Source organism: Anser cygnoides, chromosome 3 (assembly GCF_040182565.1).
Source record: "Anser cygnoides isolate HZ-2024a breed goose chromosome 3, Taihu_goose_T2T_genome, whole genome shotgun sequence".
NCBI lineage: Eukaryota > Metazoa > Chordata > Aves > Anseriformes > Anatidae > Anser > Anser cygnoides.
Genome location: NC_089875.1, coordinates 85,874,911 through 85,894,205, shown reverse-complemented (window position 1 = coordinate 85,894,205; position 19,295 = coordinate 85,874,911). Strand labels below are relative to the sequence as shown.

Here is a 19,295-nt window from a genome sequence, read left to right as displayed (position 1 = left end):
AATCCTAAAAACATAGTTTTCTCGACAATTTTAATGGGGCATTGCATACAAGACGTGGAAAGTAATGGTTCTGCTCTTCTCAATACACAAAGCAGCAGGTAGAATTCTGCCTCTAGTTCAGATATTAAATTTTAAAAGAAGCAGGTAAGTGGAAGACGACTGTGGAAAGAGCAATTAGGATTCAAACCGTTTACAAAACAACCCGTGAGTACAGCCTGAACAAACAGGATCTGTTTTATCCCTCAGCTGTGTTTTCTACAGACCACAGTCTTCAAACAGGAAGGTTATTTACAAAAAGAACAAATATAAATCTGTTACCCCTGACAGTGGAGTAAGTACTCATTCATTCAAATTTCATAGATTAAAATTATGTCAGGAATCACTTTCAAAAGATACGCTGATCGCAAATGAGGCTACCCAAAGGTATTCTCAAAATGGACTAGACAAGCAACCTTGCAAATTTTAAATAGATGTCACCTGTCTAGAAGTAAAGCTACAGACAAAATTCAACTGAATTTATAAAACAACAGGTTCTACTATGCCTGCTATGCTCCCTTAGCTGTGGCATATCCAAGCTGCTGCATTTACTAGGCTGGGGCTTCTCTACTATCACTTAGAAACCCTGCAGCTGGTGGCCTTTAGATGTCCTCCAGACTTTCTGCAACTTCTGCCTTTGCAGTGAGGATGGCAGGATCCTTATCGGGATGAGACAATCAGTGATTCAGCCTTTTGACATAACTTCTTTCTTTAAGAGAATACCAACAACTCTAGCCCATTTGCTCCCAAGACTGCTAACAAACATTCTGAATTGAAGGCAGACAGTCTGTCAAACAAGCATCAAAGTATCACTGAGAGCTAAATTCAGCTGCAACACCTCAGAGAAGTTCAGCTTATCAGAAATAACAAGGTATCTCTGTTAACAGCTCATGAACAGGAAACTGTGAAATACCGTGCTTTGCTTTTCTGGAAACAGTGAAAACTACATAGTTTAATAGCATTAGCAAAAAATTAAAACGTAGAGAAAATGGTAACACAGAAGCACAGCTACAGACTTTTCCACAATACACTGGGATCCTGCTCTAGACTTTAAGTTTATCTGTCTTTCAGTAAAAGTGAAGAGTAACGAACCAAGAGTGCCTTCTAGAATTTCACTGTACTTAAAGCTCCATGAGATAAACAAATCAACTCTTAAACTTAGCAGACTTTTCTGTATGAACTCGGAACTTTTAGTGAAGTGTTGTTAAAAAGTACCCACATCAGATGTTCCTGTGTGCTTTTATATTTACTTTTTGTAAGCCCCAAGCTGTGGTCCCTGAAGACAGACAACTACATTGACCACGTCAGCAAGGAAAGGGCCGGACGCCGGAGATCAGGTGGCCGGCCCCAACAAGGCCACGCACAGACTTTTTTTTGACCCAACTAGGCGATTTCAACTCTCCGGCGCTCAACGCTGCAGCTCGGCAGCAACACCGTGAGCTGCTACCAGAGGCAGCAGGCAAACACCCCCGGGAGGGCCAGACACAGCAAAGGCTTCCCGGGAACCTCCAGCTAAGGAGAGCGGAGGCTGCCACCAGCGCCTGACGCGTCTCTCAGAGCCGGCCCCAGACTTTGGGGGGCGGCAGGGGGGTCGGTGGCCGCTTTAATAGCCACGTAGCGCGGCAGCGAGCACCGCCCGGCTCCCCGGCTGTCCCAGCGGAGCCCCCCCCGTTGTCCCCGTCCCGGTCCCGGTCCCCCCGGACACACCGGCGGCCCGCCCCTTACCAGTCGCTAGATGAATGGACTCGGCCGGGCAGGGCGGGAGGCGCGCTGGGCAGCGCGGGGGCTCATCCTCAGTGACGCCGGGGCAGGGCCAGGCCGCTACGGGTACCGCGGCACCTCAGCAGGAGGCGGCGGCCGGTGCCAGCGGAGCAGCGAGCGGCGAACGAACAGCGGCCGCCGCACCCCTGAAGAAGCAAGCAGCCGATTGGCCGAGGCGCCGCCGTAGCTCGCGCGCTGATTGGCTGCGACTCACGCCGCGGCCACGCCCGCCCGCGGCGGAGCCCGGATTGAGTGACAGGTAGGGTGGAAGGGGGCGGGGCCTGCGCGTCACGGCAGTGGAGGGACGCCGTGAGGCGCGCAAGGGTTAAAACAAAATGGCGGCCGCGCTACCACGGGGGGGCGCGCAAGGGTTAAAACAAAATGGCGGCCGGGGGTGTAGCAAGCGCGTCGTGTACTGAGTCCGGGAAAGGGCTGCCGGGAAGGAGCGAGTGAAGGAAAAACGTTTGAGGTGGTTCAGGGGGTTTTCCTGTCAGTTTTCATGGGAAAAGGAAAATTGTGGCCACGCAGCTAGAAGTGGTGGCTGCGATATCGTGAAACACTATCAATTGGTAGAATGAAACAGGCAAAGGACACAGGCCCCTGCCTAACAAAAATGTTAAAACCATCTCGGAAGAATTATTATCAACATCTGAGGCTGTCCCAAAGGAACAAAAGGTGAAGAGATGCAGCTTGCCTGGCTGTGAGCAAAGTTTCTGACAGGGCAGCGCCCCTCTGGGAGGTCTCAAGCAGAAATCATTAAGTAACCCATCTGCAGGTCTCTAGGAAATCAAGAAGTAAGAGAAAGCATCCAGAAGGCTTTATCGAGACAGATTGTCTCAAGCCAATGAAATTTCTCACTATGGCACTGCAAGTGGTCTAATTTACACGATGCAACTTGATTTTTGTGAGGCTTTTGACACCAACCCACAGGGCAGTCTTGTAAGCAAGCTCGTTAAGTGCACACGGATTTGACAAATAAATCTTGCAAAGTAATTACCTATGGTTCACTTAGTGGGTGTCTGAAGCAAACTCCAGTTCTACGTTTTAAATATATTTTTTGGATGATGCAATAGGAGGTGCAAATTACAGTTTAATCTGGAATAGGATTCGGATTTTGCATTGTTGGGTGGGAAGCTAGGAACCAGAACAAGTAGTACCCAGTGTAAAATAGAAAAAAAAAATACCACTTTTTCCAAAATAGAAAGGAAAGACAGGCTGTATTAATGTTTATGCCAATGGCCAGAATTTCTCTCTGTTTATTTAAAGCTACAATTTTATCACCAGAGTAGTGAAAGCATTAAGGAGTTTAAAACAACCTAGCTATTTTTTAAACACAAAACATTTGAAGTTGAAAAAAAAAAAAAAAGTGTATTCTTCAGCAGCAGTTTAATTTGGGGAAAATTGACTAGAAGTTGTGTGTAGGTGAATCACAGGCATTTTTTACTCAGGCCATCTGCCCCAGTTAATGTGAACTCTGCAGTCAGCCTTCTGTATTTCACTGTACAAAGGTTCAGTTTGCCAGCAGTCATTCCTCTTTGTAACTAAACCAGCATACTGTGTGAAGTTTATTTATGCATTTTTTTCCTAGTGATAGCTTCTTTCTGCTTCAGTCATGAACATGTCTCAGAGTTGGCCTTGCTACAAGTATGCTGCCAGCTGGCCTACAAACAGTAATGACCATCTGGGGAGATAAGAAGGTCCAAATACAGCTGAAGTCAGCCATAAACAATGCTTTGTTGTACAATAATAAATTCAAGTGAATAGCTTGGGCAGGCATCCTTTGGAGAGGTAAACAGCACAGTGGAAAGATCAAGGGGCTTAAAAGAGAACAAGGCCCAAGACAACAGTGGTAAGTTCTATATGAGAAAAATAATTTCTAACATGCTGGAGTGCCTTTAGGTGCTTACTCTTTCACACAGCTCAAAATACAACTGTAAAGAATAGAAAACTGTGGGGGATACAGAAAACTTTGAAAATAATTATGAGTCATGAATAGGACCTGATGTAGTCCATTGGGTCAGACAAAACCTTGGCAGAATAACCACCAGTCTTTTAGCAACGGGTTTCAATGCAAAAGTTTGATCTCCTCTGCAGGAGTTTTAATATTTTGGTAGAAAGGCAGGATATTAACTACTTTGCCTATTGTTTATTGTTGAGGCTTTTCTACTTGTCTTCAGCTCAAAGGCCAGCAGTAGAAATTCCTTCTATCTTGCATCACCTCTGCAAGAGCAGCCAACTAATGAATGCCATTCACAGTATCAGGATGATGTAGTTTGATTTGCAGAGATATGTTGAGGCGATAAAATAACTTGTAATAAAACAAAAAAAGGCTAACTTGAACCTCTGTTTAAATTACTGTTTTTGTCAGTTTTGTTTTTGTTTTTCAGCAATGGAAAATTACAACATATTTGTGGAAATTATACTATTTTAAGCCTTTCAGAAGGCTTAATCTCCAAACAGTGGAGATGAAAAGACTGTAGCAAAACCCTGAAGAGTCTTTCCTAAGTGGATGATCCAATATCAAGATTTTTGGGTTCTTGAAGCATGTAGTACGTGTCTGAGAGTTTGGAACTGTTCATCTTTTTTTTTTTTTTTTCAGTCTATGGTGGAAAGGTCTGAATTATCACAAATAAATATGTAATTGTTGTATAGGAAAAAATGTGTCTCTAACCATTGCTGTTACCTTTTATAGTAAGAATAGATTTGTAGCCAAAAATTCCTCAGAAATGGAAAGAGCAACACTTAAAAAACAGTATACTTACCCATCTCCATAATTTGCAGAGGAACAACAGTTTTGAGAGTCTTAATTAGCCTCCAGAGTGTATTTTTTGTGTTAGTATGCATCTCAGTTCATTGACTGTTGAAGGAGCTATAGATTGACTGTGCTCCAAATGTGTATACTCATTTAAGGTAAGGGGAGATTAACCTAGGCTATAGGGCAGACATTATCCCATTAGGCAGCTTTCCGGCAATCCATGAATCCTTTCGATCCATCCAGAACAGTCTGCAGAAATACTGAGTTCTGTGCCTTGTCTGCTGTGCCAAGCTTAGGTCAATGGAGGAATTAGGGGAGAAGGTGTAAGTCATCGTAAAGAAAAAATGTACTCTGCACTTTGTGCTATCTCTGTAACAATCTCATAACAGATTATTGAAATTGATTCTGAATGTTGAAAAAAGATAGTAATTACTTTTATCAGCCAGTAATCCAAAAGTTCAGACTATATATCAAAAATGAACATAATTAATCTCTTTCCTTTTCAGCTACACTAAGAGTCTGGTGATGGATTTCTGCCTTCAAATTTCTATTTATGTGCCTCAGATGGCCTAATTATTACCAGTGTCCTCTGGAGCCTTGAGTAATAATTCTTATTGGCAGCAGTAATACTCTCCGCTGGAAAAAAAAAAATCAACTCTAGGCTTATCTTCTGCTGATACTAAATAAGTTTCCAACGATCTTTTTGTTTTATGAACTTGAAAAGAGCAGAAGAATATAAAATATTTGGAAATTTGTATTACAAAGCTAACAGAGGAAGATTCACTATAGCACCCCTTAGCAGGTAAAGCTTGTGCTTTGCAATGCAAAAAATAAACTATTTATCAGATAGCCACACACTCAAAAAAGCTATTTTTATTACCACTAAGGGATCTCCAAATACATAAACAAAAATGCATTTTGCTTTAGGAAACCCTATTAAATCAGAGAGACAGGTTTACTGAATTCTATATACCAATAGCGTCTGAGAAAATGTGAAGTCTGAGGATAAAATAGCACGGAAAGGAGGATGGTGATGTGTGGAGACTCCCTGAAGTCTACTCAGTCTGCTTCAGAGCTTCCCTGTGAAGGTAAAGTAGGAAATGAATGTGCAAGGAGTATCAAGGAGCTTTCACTCAACAAGCTTCAGGAAAGCATTTTCTTCACCTCGCAAGACTGGGAACTCCAATGTAGCCAAGGCGTGTCAGATACTCTGACATCTCTTTAACGCGTGAGATCTCCAGAGTGTCAAATTAGACCCTGACAGCATTTCTGATATCCAAGGTATATTTTATGTTACTATGCTAGTTCAGAGACACAGAAAGAATAGTTAGTCACGAGCAATACAAGCTGTGTTCAATAAGAAAGCAGTCCCACCTTTGTACAGCATTGCAGAGAATGCACAGGGAATGAAATCCCCACAGCCAGTAGACACACCTTTGCACTTACCTTGCAGTGCCATCTACAGTCTAAAAACTCGTCTGGCACACAGATGATACCACAGTATTATTTGGTTAGCAGCTCAGAGTTAGCAGAGTAATTCTGCAACAAAACTTGAGAGCACTGCTGTTTTGTTCGTACTCAGAGCTCACTGAGTGTCCAAGGACTTAAGGCACTTGTCTTGAGCTAATCTCAGCTGTGCCAGTGGCACACTGAGTATTGTGTCAGATACTGGGGGCATGTTCATAATTCCTCATTCCCAGCACGGTCTGTCTCCATACAAAATCTGAGAGAGAATAGGCTCCTCAGCTAGGACTGCTCAAAATAGGAATTTAACTTACCCGCTTTAAATTGTCCCTTGTATGAGACAGTTTCTGACCATTGACTCAGTGCAAAATAGGGTGGAATGTGATTTTGTTTGTCCAAAATTGTGTTGAAACCTGTGAATGAAAGGCTGTATATGAAATAATAAACATTTCATTACTTACAATTTGAGATTCACTTTTGCTTTAGCGTATGACGAAAGTACAAATGAAAATGCAGGCAAACTATAAAAGGCATGAGTAGAGTTTCTTTTTCTACAGTTTTTAAAATAAAGCTGTGCCAAAATTGGGGTGGGGAGAGAAGGAGCTGTTAAAAAAGTTATTTCCTCTCAAGTAATTCCAACTTACCCAGCTATCATCTAGGACCACTTTAAAAAGGTCATGCACATGTACATTTATATTTCAGGCAATGTATCAGGAAATATATAGAATATACACATATACATTTTAAAAAGAAATGCTTTATTGATTTTTTGTTATAGATTTAAATTGATTATAGCAATTTTGATACGTCTGATTTTTCTGCTGCGGATTCTAACTACAAAACCAAGCAGCAGCGTATTTATGAACCACTGCTTTACAGTGCATAAATATACACTGTGCTTTTTTATCACCACAGAACCGTGGCTATAGTCTTTAAGGTTACTGAAAATTTATGAGTATTTTTTTCATCATGAAAAATTCAGTTACATATACTACTGAATGGTCATTGTGTTTGGTACAGTCTTTGGCCACTAGATGCCATTGTCGAGACACATTTGCTTTCCTTTCATCCTGCTTCTCCATAGTCAGGAAAACCAAACCATGTATATACATATATATATGTATATATATATATACATATATATATATTTGTTAGCAGCATTTTGGAAAGCCTTGTTCTTAAAACAAGAATTGAAGAAACTCAATTTTCTAGTGAATATGGGATAGTTTCCTGAACAAGAACCAGGGAATATTCTTTTGAGACTACTGCAAGTAAACGAGTTCATTTTGTATTTAGCCACTTTAAATAGTTGTGGTACCATTTAGAGCCAGTGAATTCACTTCACCTAATCACAACCTATTCAAATATTACAGATTCAAAAACAGGGAGAGAAGGTGAGATTTCCATTTAATGTTAGTTCTTCCCTAGCTTTTGCCAAGGTCCATTTGTCTGGGAAGATGCACCTTCCTCACTTGGGTGAGAAGCCCCCATTCCTTCTCATATGACAGAAGGCTAATAACCAGCAGCCAGGGGAAAAGGAAAGGAGCCCATAAACTGGACTGTTCTTCTCCCTTCTTTTCCCAGCAGGGAAGAAAATAAGAATTTTCCCATTATCCTGCAGGTATTGCATGGAGTAGGACTCCATCCAGCTACCTGATGGGGACTAAAGCAAATCTGCAATCCTGTTTCTAGACCTTGGAAACTGCAAATGCCCCTTAGTCATGTGAAGTTCTGAATCAAAATGTGTCAACACATTCCCACGTTTGTTTGGTCTAGTGGTTATCTGAACAGCTATCCACATGCTAAATATTACTCAGCTCTTGATGAGGTGCACTGCAGGCAGCGGGATCGCTTACAGCCTCGGGAGGGCCGGCAGAGCAGAAGCCTGACCTGAAGTGCAGACAGGGAAACAGTCACCCTGTGCTTTAATTCTGATCCCATTCTGAGCAAGCACAGTGCTGTTTTAATAAGGCAAATAAAAGGACTTATGCTCAAAATCTCTAAGTGGCAGTTTAATGAAAGTTAACTTCGAAGAGTGAAATAAAAGGTGTAGTATTTCAAATTTTAAAAGATGCTAAAAATGCAGAGGCATTCATTCATTCTTCATTTTAAAAGTCTTTTTATTTTTATTTTTTTAAGACTTTTAAATATATCTGTGCATACATCCTCCCTTACTGTTGTTGCTTGAGAGTTTGGTCAGAAGTCAATTGCTTCCAGAACATGTGTCCGCTACTTCTTGAAAAACAGTCTAATCAGCTTGTTGCCTTTTAAAACCTTTTTTTAAACAGAATAAACCTGTGGGGGAAGATTACATGCAAGAGCAAATTAAGTTTTTACCAAACCAGTAAGCACTTGCTCAGGTCAGTGAAGATGTTGTAGACCCACATCACAAGACCTACACTGCATCCTGAAGTGATGAATATTTCAAAAATACTCTCCTTTTCAACCCAAAGTAGACCAAATCTTGTTTTCACCAGAGCCTCAGAAACCTAATTTAGCACAACAGAGCAAACTGCAGCACGGACACGGGAGTGAGCATCTAGGGCAGAGGGCAGGATGGAGAGGCAGGAGAAGAAAACCTCAGGGACCTGCCCTGCTCCCAGGGAGCACCTGCGGCTCCCACTGCATGGCCCGGCTGGGTCCTGACACTTGCTTTATCTCAAGGAAGGGACAGTAGAAGCAGTGGGAAGTGTTATTTTTCCTTTTTTTTTTTTCACTCCTAATAGTCATACTTATTTGTTTGCCAGGTAGCCTTCCTCTCTCAGCTCTATTTTTGTAGAAAACAATACGAAGGAAGAAATAAAGATCATTTTTCATGTCGAAGCTCATTAAGCAAATTTGATTCAGCTCTCCTCCCTCCCCCAAAAAATAAATATATATTAGGAAAGGAGCAATGTAACTCGGGAGCCAGTTTTCCCCTGTACTTCAGTAACATCCTTAATGAGCTGACCTGTGAGAAATTATTTTTGTACACCTTTTGGTTCCCTTAGTGAAGAGTTCTCAGCAATGTCTCACCTCAGCATTGTCTTATGTCTTGGCTCAGCTATGCAGCAGCACAACAAAACCTTTATTATGTCCTTACCAATGCAGGCATATTTTAGCCTAAGTGGCATTATGCTGTCCTTCCACCAAAGCACTTGAAAAGAAAAGGCTGGGGCAAAAGATACTCAAAGGTGGTATTGGGAGCTCAGAGTCACATTAAGGAATATTCAAGTGATTGGTGTTGCACTGCTGTGAAAGGGATGAGACACAATACAAGATTTTTGTAATAAACAGGCCCAAATAGATGGGGTTTAATGATAACGCGTAGTGTGTGATGATTCACTATTTACTCTGTAGGACATTGCTGTTACAAGCCTTCCTCTGGGTCCTTTACTTTCTGCATCCTGCTTTTATGTGACTTAAAGCTTCGTGCTCAGCCTTTTCCAGCCTGAGCAGATTACAGCCAGGTTTTTCTCAACTCCTGACAAAAAGCCCTGTGTTACCAGTGCAGACAATATCCTTGCACAACTGTGTGTTCCCGGTACCAAAGCTGGCATGGCTTTATGCAAAAGCCAGGCTGAAGGAGAGGAAAACAACAGAAATTATAAAAGCTGTTTCTTCTGAAAAAATAGGAAGGTTAATCTGTCTGCTCCAGTCTCTTTACGGAATGTCTCCCTTTAGCAGCTAGTAAATCTCTGATCTGGGACTCAGCTGCTTCTCACATGAAAATGGCATATGCCACTGAATCTTCAGATGCCTCAGCACCTACAGATATTTTAAACTCATAAGCACTCGCAAAAAGTCATGTCCAGATGGTATAAGACTTAAACATAGTTTCTCTCTCACGCTGGGACGTGATTATCTCCTGTCTTGCTCTTTATATTGCTTGTACTGCTTGTACCTTAAAATTTATACCTCTGTAAAACATTGCCATTTGGGGAAGGTGACACTACACGCACACCTGTAAGTGGCTGCATAGGATATGAAGTAGGAGAAAATTAGGTCTTCGTATCCCATCTGTCCTGCAGGAGGAAAAAACAATCTAGAGAGAAAAGGAGAATAGGAATTGCCAGCCAACTAGGACAGCGGGAGATAAACAAAACTATTATTCTCCCATCACTCAAGGAAGCAGAAAAAAGCAATCTGTAGTGAACCCAGACACTTCTTTTACGATTGCTTTTCACAGATCCCAAGATGTAAGTATTTCATGAAAGAAAGTCCATTAAAATGTTTTCCGGAGTTTTCTTCCTGAAAGCATATGAACCAACGTGATCCCCTTTCCTTCAGCAGAGTGCTAGGTCACTCTCGCAGGCAGCAGTGATTCATTCTATAGCATGCTTACATGGCATTTAATCAGTCTTTATCTGTGGACAGCAAGCACAGCAATGCCTATTCCAATATAGCAGAAACACTAGGCATCTGCCTCATGCACCTGAAAAACTGGTAGGGAGCTAATTTCTTCTCTCAGCACTAGAGAGAATAGTCCCAGTGCCTCTGTCGAGCTGCAGGAGAAGTACTGAAAGGATTCTGAGTAAGGAACCGGGCTGCCAGCTGCCCATGCTGCCTGCATGGGGAGGGAGGAGAGCAAAGGAAGGGGACAAGACAGCCTCTTGTGAGGCTGAGCTGCTGGGAAAAGCTCAGGTCTGTGACCCTCTCACATGCCTAATTGGTCTTTTTTACCAGTATGTGTAGTACTCATGCAGCAGTACTCATTTATAGTGTTTGTACGTATTTCAGATGTCCATATATACAGTTTATAATCTAATCGTATACACAAATGCTACACCAGCCACCAAACAAACAGAACTGGCTCAATGTACTGTCACCCACCAATGTGTGACAGCTATGGCCCCTGCTAAAGCTTTTTCACCTCGAAATACTTTCTTGTTTTCCCCCTGCCCCCCCCAAATATATCAATATTTTAAGTCTTCAAGATAAACACATAAACTTTAATACACCTTATGAAGGATGTAGATAGAAAATGAAAGGAAAAGAAAAAATTGCACAAGTTTATAACTGTCAGCTTTTCCAAAATGTAAGCTTTGAAGCCATCCTGGGAGAAGTGGTGCTGATAGTTAAGAAAAAAAAAAAAAAGATTCAACTGTGTTCACATATCTATTGATTGCTATGAAACATTAATACTTAATGCATCTTTTATATTGTCTAGAGGCTGCTCTTTATGGTCAGTTAAAGAAAACACTGGATATCTCCAGGATGCTCTCCACATTGCCGCAGAAGCTTTTCAACAGCTGACGAGTTTCTTTGTCAGTGCATGGAGAGTATCAGAGAGCTGTAGGAGTTGTAGACACATTCAGAATACCAAAATACCGAAAATGAGAAACTTCAGTAATAAAATGGTATGATCTAACGGTATGATCTAAGCAATACTATCTGATGAACAGGTTTAGTAAGGCTCCCACGAAAGTCCAGAAGTGGAAGGGAGAAACTCATAAGGGACAGGCATGGTTTAAAAGAGTTCAGCATTAGCCTGACTCTGCTTGCATTGAAATCACTGCCTTGCAGAGGAACAATGTATGGTAGATGTTTTTTTCTTGTTGTTGTTTTGCTTTGTTTTGTTTTGTTTGTTTTGTTTTGTTTTTGAAAGCAGCACCTTTAATCTTTTCTTATTCATTGCCTTTTTTCCTACAGGAAGGTTTTCTTGTGGGGTGACAGGCAAGTAGAAATATTCTAGTTGATACAAATGCCAACACAGGTCTGATCTTTCTGTCTCTGTGTAGGTACTACCCAATGGCATGCAGCCCACTTCATGGGACACAGCTAGGAACTGAAATGTAACATATGTGGCAGTTTGAAATGTAGTCAAGCAACTTAATTTTAAACCCATTCTGACCTAGCAGAGTTATTTCCTTTCCATAATTATGTCCATCGGAACTGTAACAGGAGCTGTATCTCATATTGAAGAAATGCTACTTTAGCAAAAATGAACATGATAAAAACTACGTCATCAAAAATGAAAAATATTCAAAGATATTAAATTTTCAGTAAGAAACAGGTGAATAAGGTATCTTATTTGACATGCTTACAGAAAAAAAAAAATTGCAATCCATTCCTATAAAAGTGGTTGGTCCCATAATACAAACACAGTCCAAGCAATCTGGCATGCAACAGAAATGAAAGCAGCTGTAGCAGGTCAATAGGGAATAAACAGTATAGAAAACAAAAGAAGACAGTGTAAGAGATGTACTTTAAATAAAATGAAAAGTTCTGGTTGATTTAAAAACTACAGAATGAGATCACTTCACTGATTGCCAAGGCTCTTTGACAGTGCGTGAAACAGCCCAACATAGCTTGTAGATGGGAAAACAACATTTCCATGTTTCACAACAAGACCAGTTTCAGGCAGGCAAATGTCACTGCCAGTGAGAAAGTGTTTACTGCAAAAAGGCACCTGTGAAGTGCCTGAGGCTACTGGCTAAGATACCCATATTGCAAAGGCTTTCTATTACAGACCTCCTCTCTTCCACATAGGATTGAGGTGTATGTGGACCCATTCTCCTTTAAAATGAGGAGGGCTTTATCCATGAGAAAGGTTTGTACCAATCCAAAAATATAAATGAGTCTGAATGTGTAAATATAAGACAGGCTAGTTTTCCCAAACCAGAAACGTTTTATTACTGCAGGTAGACAAGCCAACCACTGAGATGTAGAAAGTCAATAGTGGGCTTAACTAAAAATTCTCCTCGCAAAATTCACTTGACATCTTTGCCTAAAAAAAAAAAAAGTTTCAGCCTTTAGCAAACATAATGCAAACACAGAAAAGATGATTTGTTCAAATCTTCCCCAAACTTTGAGGTAATATTATGTTTTCAATTAATTGAATTAAAAACTAGTTCTCTTCCCCATCCAGCTAAAGATCTGCACTATACACGATTAAGATTTACCTGGCCATGACTAGCTCTCTTGCCTTCTGAAGTTCAACATCTGACCTTCTCACACACTCAGTATTCCTTTCTACAAATTATTTTTATTTTCAAATTAAATAATTCAAGCACTTTTTTTTTTTTCTGTCTCATATATGAAGCTGTCATTAAAAAGTAAGTCCAGGATACATTCTCCCCATTCATGTTTCACTGTTAAAGGATTAAAGGCATTGCCTAAACAATGAATAAACCTTCTTGAAGACCACATTTGATGAGGTAAGGCATGAGATTTAGTAACGTAACCCAATTTATATTTTTTTTCTGCATTATAGGCTGGATAGTAAAATTTAAGCAACAACAAAAAATGCTGGTTCTATTTTTTTCCCTATCCCCAAGGGAGATATTTTAATATTATATGTAGCATATTAATTTCTTAAGTAGTGCTATTCTATTATCAAGAAACTGCAACCAGTATAAATCTGCTTTGTAGAGGTGCTGACTGTGAATATCGGGATGGAAGTATCTCTGTAACCTAGAAATAGTTAGAAGTCTTAAAAAGTGCCATGCCTCAAGAATTTATCTACTTACAATGAATAAATTAAACTCCTGGAACCACAAGGTTAACATTTGCTAAGGTGAGGGTTTTGTTTGTTTGTTTGTTTGTTTTTCTATTTTCTGTGTGAATTCATATTCACACAAAATCAGAATCTGAATTCATGTTATGATGGCTTATTCATTAGAATATTATCATTTATCCAGAAGAAAGCAAACAAAAGGCCTTAACTGAGGAAGAAATAATGAGAAGAGTCAACATGTTCTAGAGAAAGCAGAAAAGGAAAAGAAAGAGAGAAAGAGAGAAAGAGAGAGAGAGAGAGAGAAAGAGAGAGAGAAAGAGAGAGAGAGAGGAAAGAAAGAAAGAAAGAAAGAAAGAAAGAAAGAAAGAAAGAAAGAAAGAAAGAAAGAAAGAAAGAAAGAAAGAAAGAAAGAAAGAAAGAAAGAAAGAAAGAAAGAGAAAGAAAGAAAGAAAGAAAGAAGGAGATAAAATGATTGTGCTAGCTTTCAATGTTCCGTATCCTCACCAGTGTAAACGTGGCAACTATAAAACCTGGGAATTACTTCATCCAGTCTGAATTGAAAAACTATTTAATTCTGAGCCTGCAATGTGAGCAATTGTGTAATTAGATGAAAACATTTCTACAGAGCTCCTGCTCCCATTAAAAACATCTGCAGTGTCACATTACCTGTGGCATTCGTGACTCCACAGTGTTGTCTGTCTCATGCACATTTGGTTAAGATGCCAGTTCAAGCTTTTCCTGAGAGATTTTCTACATATGTTTTCCTTCTCTACTTACACGGACTCATTTTATACACTGGTCGACACCTTTAAAAAGTAATCACATGCCATCCCAGACAAACGTGTAAGTAGGTAATGTTCCATCAGCAGGCATCACACAGCCAGGGTTTATTTGTCTTCCAGAGAGACTTAGGAGACCACTAATGAGATGCTGAGAGTTAGGGCAAAGCACAAAATCTTCAGTGACCCACCTGTTTTGGGGGAACTGTTACTGCTTTACCAAGGCACTAAAATCCTTGACTCATGAAAGTGTGGTGTGTTCTCTGGTAAGGCGGCACCACGTTGTCACTGGGAGTGTGATTTTATGAGTACCCATCCCTGAAAATGCTGCTGTTTGTTCAGACTACAAGATAAAAGTGATTAAAAGCACCTCTATGTGGGGGTAAAGGATGGCACTTAAAGTCAAGCTGTGATCTGGAATACTTTCCCAGGACACTGCACGTACCCAAGTAAAGGAGTCAGCAGAGGCTATGCCTGGCCCTGTGTGGGAAGGGATGGAAGGAACAGCTGAACACCCTGGTGGGAAGCTGAGAGGCACTCAGTGCTCTCTTTCCACCCGATGGCTGGACTCATACAGTCTTTTATTTCAGAGAACTGCCAGAACTTGATGGAAGCATGATACTCAAGACACACAAAGCTCTGATCCCCAATTAATCCTTCTACCAGGAACAACCGATTGAGATCCCAAAGACTGGTGACCATTTTGAACTCACGGAACAGCAGTACGAAGAGAGTGATCCCAAAGTGCTGCTTCTCACACGGCCAGGTAAGAAGAGCTTATGGTGCAGTGAAACCACGCTAATCAAACAAAAGTCAGAAACATAAATGAAGCAGCCTCCATCTTTACCGTACCTTTCAGTGTAAGGGTAGAGATACCTGAATTAGCTCAAAACAGGTCAACTGAGATACTTAGAGCTCTCACCGCAGCCCCAAAGATCAGCCTCTGGCAGTGGGCATCGTGTACTTGGTTTTCCACTGGGTGGCTCCACTGGGTTTGAGGTACACAACTGTATTCTTTCCTGAAGGAACAGCACAAGAATACAGGCTTTTGAAGCAGGTCTAGCCAACACCAGAGCTCCTAGCAGCGTCAAATGAAATTTTGTCCAAGGCCACTCTTTTTTCTCCTGCATTTTTCCAGCTATTGAATTTGCCTTTGTTCTCCTGTGAGCCTGAACTGTGACTTGGCAATGTGAGACTGGCAAAGTGAAGGCATTTTTCACTCTGATACTGGATGCTGGACAAAATACCAGCTGACTGGAGATTCAGCTGTCATAGCATATAAAAGCTACCTTTATGTTATGTAGAAGCAATAGAATATTTTTTTTTAATACATTTTTTTTTTTTTGAGTTTCAGTTGGAAACACAGTGAAGAACAAATGAATGCATCCTGGTCCTTTTTCTTCTGCCTCATCTGCTTCTGGCTTGCAGCAGTTGTTTGAAGATACATGAGTCTGCAGTTTGCCTAAGCATGTTGGAAAGGATGAATTGACTGGAAGGAATAAATGAAATACTGAAAGTGTGAAAAAGTGAGCAGGCTGCTTTTCTGTGAATGTAGAATTGTAGGCAAAAAAAAAAAAAAAAAAAAGAAAAAAAAAGTTTTACTTGTAGCCTCAATAATGCCAAAGTATTATGCAGTTTCTATTCACTAGAATATGAACATATAAATGTAACAAGCCATGTCCCTGCATTTTTGCAAATACTAAGAACTGGCTTTTTCACAGTAAATAGTAAATTCTGAAAATGTTTGCCATTCAAGACAGAATTGGCAGCCTAATACCTGACCCCAGCTTAAATGAACCCAAGACCTCCCCACCCAGTGTGATCAATCCCCAGTTATGGTAATAACCATCAGCAGCAGATTTATATTAAAAGCAATAAAACATTTCCTGCACTGAAAACTTCAGTGGGATCTTTTTCTCAGTATGACCTAAAGATGATTTAGCCCTGTTAACAACTGCTTCCTGGCCATTTTCCCTGGCACCACATTAATTTTAAAATGTCATGTTTATTTACTTGATATCATCATCCTGAACTTCAGAATAATTTTACCTAGCTGTAAAAGAAACAACTATTGTCAGCTTGGATCTAATTTTGTGCCATAAATCTCTCCAAGCAGAAAAGCCTGAGCAAGAATGTCTTTCCTACATTGCCTACACCACCACCTTTGGAGGCTCAGACAGGCCAGCACTTGTTACAATGCCAACTCTGCTGTGTTTTAAGTGATGCATCTTTTTTTTATTATTTTATATTTTTTCAACATCACATCATAAAAAATAGTTTCATTCAGCATTTAAAAACATCTTGTAGAAGCAGATTTTTCCCAGTTATGGGAACTCCATGTATGCTCATGTTGCCTTGAGATTAGAAGCAGATGGAAGCTGTTTTTTCAGTTCTTTTACCTTTCTGGGGTATGAACAGTAGGAAAAGGGACGTGGGGAATGATAGCCCTAGTCTGTACTGTAGACTGTGACTGTTCTGTCCCAAATATCGGTCAGAGCAGTCTCAGTTATATTCCGCTCTCCTCAATCCTCATGAAATAAATTGTAGGTATACATGGTTCACCCTAATACTACTCTTCAATGTGTTCCATGTCCATACCACAGTTCCATTTAGGTCATCTGCATCCAAAGAAGGGAAAAGGCTTCAGAAAGCCATTTTACCCGTTAGGGCACATTTACCCTGTGAATATGGCACAAGGAGGTCCTAATAAAACAAAGAAACAACACAGAAACTTTATATGCAGCACTTACGTGGTGTGTGTTCCCAAGAGTTTACTCAACAATATCAAGCATACACTGTGGTGCTGAAATGCATTGATAGCCACGTATAGATCAAAATCTAAAATGAATGGGCTTGGCATTAAGGCGTCTGTTGAATTTAAAGAGCTGGAAGTTTTAAATTCATTAATAAATATTAGTTAATAAATGTATGCAGGTGAACGAAGAATTTCATAACTACAAATGGTCAAAAAAAAAATTAAAAAATCTCCCAGAAACATGTTCAAATAGTTTTTCTTGTCATGTTAGTTACATGGCAGGGAAAGACAGATGAAAAATATTTTTTTTAATGTTTTCTGTTTCTCTTCCTGTTTAAAAATTAAAAAAAAAAAAATTATAATTTTGCCCGTTATTTTCATGTCTCTCCCTTTATTTGGCCACAGACTATAATTGAATTAATTAGATACACTGCTACACTTCCATTTTTTTTTATTCTTTTTGATCCCTCCTGAGATCAAAATCTTTCAGAGCTTGAAACTGAAAAAAAAAATGTTGTAGAATTTTAACTGATTTACTTTTTTCTAAACATCCACAATATTAAGTGATTCATGGAAGAACCCTACAACTCAAAGCAAATGAGTTATAAAGTAGGTATGTGGTTTATTTCGGCGCCGGGCACATGTGGGATAGCTCCCAAAGGCATGCGCATCCCAACGCGGCAACTTGCCTTGGTTATATGCAGTAAAGAGTTACATATGCATGAAGTTTCCCAGTATGTCTATACATATGCATAACCTATCCCCACTTCCTATTAAAATTAGTTCCAAGAAGTCATTTCCATAAACTCTTCCTGTCTGCGCTTGCGCAGTGCCTTCTGGTGGTGGTCGCCAGGGGTCGTAGGGATGAAGGCTGATAACTCTTCTTCATCACCACTAGTTGACCTCCTGCCTTTGTGCAGACTCAGCTGCTCCTTGGCTCTTGTCCAAACCACAGGGTCGGTTTCAGCTGGTTTTTGAGACAGGTTCCCCGTTTTGGGCAGGAACCATCCTTTGTGAGGGGCCCCAAGACTCCTTGTTTCAGTTAATTTGCACAGTAGTAAACAAAGACATTCAGCAACATCTATTTTAATGCGATTAAGCAAACCGCCATTCTTCCATTCCTGGCTTCAATAATAATAATTGTTTTATTTAGAAATCATTACTGTGATTAAGCAAGCCCCCATTCTTCTATCCCTGGCTTCATAAGGATGCACAATTTTGTTTTGAAATTTCAGATTAAAAGAGAAGCTCTGGCCTGGGAAGTACTGAGGAGTTCACGTTTGCATGGAATTTACAGTCTTTCTTCAGCAATCTGTGCTGGCCACCATAAAAGGCAAAATGCTGAACTAAGTGGACTCTTGCTCAAACCCAGAGCAAGACTTTGTCTCTTTATCTGGGACTGAAGGTTTTTTTCTAGTTTATATTCATGAATAATAAACCTAATGGGGCAGACCTCAAACCATTTATGACATCAGGCTCATAATTATAACTGAATTTCTAATGTAAAATGCATGTGATACCCATAAAAGATATTAAAATTGTTCAGTAAGTGCAGTAAAATTAACTTTCAACGGCTAGCTGGTGATGACACACATCAGGTTCATTATTGCATTAAATCCATATAACTACTGTATTTTAAGCAGGCAAATTTGGACAGAGAAAGATGATGTATTTTGATCCTGATATTCATTTTATCAGAAAGAGAGTGACAGAATAGACATGTAATAGACTCTACATGTAATTGCAGAGGACATTGTGATTCTTGGCCACGTCACAGCAGTAGACAAAGGGAAAATTAAGGATATGCATTCCTCTCAAAACATTCAGTTACTGCGTAATCTTTCTATTTCTTACCATAGCGGACTTAAAGACAGATGGTAGACTTCCAAGGGATAAAAAGATTGGACCTAAGTAAGAGGTTCTTGGATTGAAGCAATTGTGAGAAATTGCACAACATTTTTAAGTGTTGACAACCATGATCTAAGGGAAAGAGATTCCCAAAGCTGTAAGAAGTGGTCAGGAAAAGTCCCAGATTTGCCTTTCATACATCAAGACTTACCTACACACACCTGCTGTTGTGGTCTTCAAGACTCTTTCCCAGCATGGCAGAAAAACAGGTATGTACTACAGTCATGTCTTCACTGGTTTATTCAACTGAGTATAGCACAGAGATTGTATTATTAATTCTGAAGTACTTTAATTAATTAAGGTAAAATACCACTAGCACAGTGTGCTAGGAGACAACTCTATAATGTAGGCAACCTTATTTTATACCAAGCATGCAGTTTTCTTTTCTGCATTTTATCC

General features: G+C 40.1%; 1 protein-coding gene and 1 long non-coding RNA gene across 4 annotated transcripts in view; one reads left to right on the top strand and one right to left on the bottom strand.

Annotated features, from left to right (window-relative positions):
• The window catches only part of IBTK (inhibitor of Bruton tyrosine kinase), a 54,895-nt gene extending 52,937 nt beyond the window's left edge, over nt 1-1,958 (bottom strand). For all 3 annotated transcript variants that reach the window (XM_048079804.2, XM_048079807.2, XM_048079806.2), the window contains exon 1: nt 1,762-1,958. The gene's annotated coding sequence lies outside the window, so the exon portion shown is untranslated. The remainder of the gene's footprint in view (nt 1-1,761) is intronic.
• Nucleotides 1,959-2,073: 115 nt separating this feature from the next.
• LOC106035347 (uncharacterized) lies at nt 2,074-19,100 on the top strand. The gene is made up of 3 exons (XR_010830489.1): nt 2,074-3,646; nt 14,824-14,999; nt 15,588-19,100. It is a non-coding gene; the product is annotated as an uncharacterized lncRNA (long non-coding RNA).
• Nucleotides 19,101-19,295: the final 195 nt, after the last annotated feature.